At 33.8% G+C, this 2,535-nt stretch overlaps 1 long non-coding RNA gene across 1 annotated transcript; it reads right to left on the bottom strand.

Annotated features, from left to right (window-relative positions):
- Positions 1-881: 881 nt before the first annotated feature.
- On the bottom strand, positions 882-1,785 carry LOC149550724 (uncharacterized). Its single transcript, XR_016353260.1, has 2 exons — positions 1,652-1,785; positions 882-1,425 (listed from the first exon to the last, which is right to left on the bottom strand). It is a non-coding gene; the product is annotated as an uncharacterized LOC149550724 (long non-coding RNA).
- Between the last annotated feature and the right edge of the window lie 750 nt (positions 1,786-2,535).

Genomic DNA, 2,535 nt, shown 5'->3' with positions numbered 1-2,535 from the left:
CCAACTCACCAATACTTATGCAAAGATGCTTCAATAATAGTGAGCTATTGGTACTAATAAAATTGCACAATTCTTCTAGTTATTAACATTTTTCAGCCACTAGATATAAGTGGGTAACTATTGCAACACTAGGCCAAAGATCCTAGTAGTTATAATAACTTAATTTTCACAATTTAAACTCCTCAACAATACATGGTAACATTTTTCACAATTTAAACTCCTCAACAATACATGATAACATTTCTTGAGGGTGTTACTATATATGATTTAGTCCTATAACTATTATTTTTGTTTATAAAATGTTACACAAAAACCAAAATATAATTCTCCCATAATTCTCAGCATCTTTGCCATGCCCTAATATTACTAGTAGATAAAGCTCAAGTGGTGTCTTTGAGAGATAGCCCATTGTCTATATAGCCTTTACCCATAAGAGAACAATCTCTTTGTTAAAAGTGTTGTGGTCTTCACAGGGCAGGTTTTTTTGTGGGTTAATTTACAAGTTACTAAGTTGCAGGCATTTAGCAAAGTATTGGCAGAATCGTGGCCTCATATCCATCTGACCTCCCTTAATGATTTTTACAATGCTGTTTCCTTCAGACCTGAAGGGAAGGATTACACCTAGAATAAACCGATGCTATCCTCCCAAATTCTTTTATTTTACTTTTACTCCTTTTAGTGAGGAAGAGGATCCAATAAAACCCTCAATAATAGATTTAAATCACCCACTCAATCCATTTTCAGAAAGGAGAATATGGTTGTCTGTCTGTTGGGCATTATGTGAACTAATAATTAGAGTCTCAACATACAAATTTGCACAGGATAAAGAGTGGTATTTCACAAAGTCTTAAACTAAAACAAAACGAAGAACAAACAAAAGCTTCAGTGCAAAATCCATAGCTTTATTCATTTCAAACTCTGCCGTTACAAGAACGTCATCAAACTTCAAACCAGACAAGTATCTTGTCCCTTCTATTCATTTATCAGAATTCCATCTCAAAAGAGATGCCCACTGATTCATTTTTACTATAAAACTTTCACTAACAGAAAGAAAAGGCTACATAGAAAGACTTCCACACATTTTATACACAATATAAATACACCATGGTTTTATGAACCTTAGTACCATCATCAGAAGAACACTAGTTACACACGTTCATTAATCTTTTCTTCATTGGCCTGTAATACATTGTCTTGCCTCGGCAACACACTATTTGGAGTCACTGAGACCACCTGTGGCCTCAAAAAGTGCACATGATTTGCAACACTGAAATCATCAAACAACCTTCTAACCTCACCATTATTGTTCTTATTATGCAAACGCCTTGGACTATAAATTGGGTCATAAAACACCTTCCCTCCATTATCTGATCCCATTTCCATTTCTCAAGCACAAGCACTTCAATTCAAGCACTTCAAATGATCCTGTCAAAATTTATCACAAAACAATTCATATTATTAATACATATTAAGAAAAACGAGAGGAAACGTGTTCTTTTCATTATGATGAGGGATCAGATATCCAAAACATTGATGCTTAAAAGACACACAATCCAATTCAGAAATTTCCCAAAAGCTTAAAAGAAATGATTTTTAAGCTACAAGAATGGTTTCTAAACTACATAGATCCGACAAAGAAGATATAACTTACTCTGATCATGAACTCCCTGTCTGAAGCTAAAACATCTTGGCTAAATTTATAGGAAAAGAGAGTTGCAAAAAAACAAACCCAAACTGTTTTGCAAGAAGTGAGATGCATTCTTTCAACATGTAGAAGGTGGGGAACTAAACATGTGTAAAACAGCTGGTGCCAGCACATGGAAAGTAACAAGTATTTGCAGAGTATATACTGCAATGGCAAATATGAGAGATCCAAGTGTTGAGAAGAAGTGGGTGTCTGACGACGTATTTGGAATCACTGTGTGAAGTCCCCATCATTTGTACTTCGATAGTGATTGTGCAATCTGTATTTATTTTTAAAGAATTGTGTGGACAAGCTACGCATGGACAGTGCAACCAAAATCAGAACATTTCATTGTCAGGGTAGCCTGCAAGGACAAATAATAATGTATAGCTTGTGTATTTAAAGATCTCGTACAAGGAAGATGTTTACAGCAAATATCTGCTTCTAAAAAATCTGAAGATCTTCTTAAAAGACTGTCTACAGGGGAGAGGAATTGTAGTGTAGTGGGTTCGTAAAGAGACATTGTTGTTCCTCATATAAAATTTACTTTTATAAATGTAAAACATATTGAAAAAAATAGCATTTCTTCTTTATGATTTACATCTCCTGTATTGTAAATCTTTAAAAAAATGTTCAAAAATAAATGTATTTTAGACATTTTATTGATTTTTTGAAAAAAAAAGTCTTGTACATTATGTATGAAGCTTGGCTAACACCAAAGTAAATAGGGGATAGGAGTGAATGACACTCAGCTTGGGATAGGAGTGAATGACACTCACTTTAAAGTAGAACATGTCAAATATCAACACATGTCATATATGTTATCATTGCTAGTGATAAAATGCACTAAC

The sequence above is a fragment of the Cupressus sempervirens genome, chromosome 6 (genome assembly GCF_028749045.1).
Source record: "Cupressus sempervirens isolate cs-2001-9-10 chromosome 6, ASM2874904v1, whole genome shotgun sequence".
Taxonomy (NCBI): Eukaryota; Viridiplantae; Streptophyta; class Pinopsida; order Cupressales; family Cupressaceae; genus Cupressus; species Cupressus sempervirens.
Note: the sequence above shows the minus strand (reverse complement) of the source record. Positions and strands in the feature narration are given on the sequence as shown.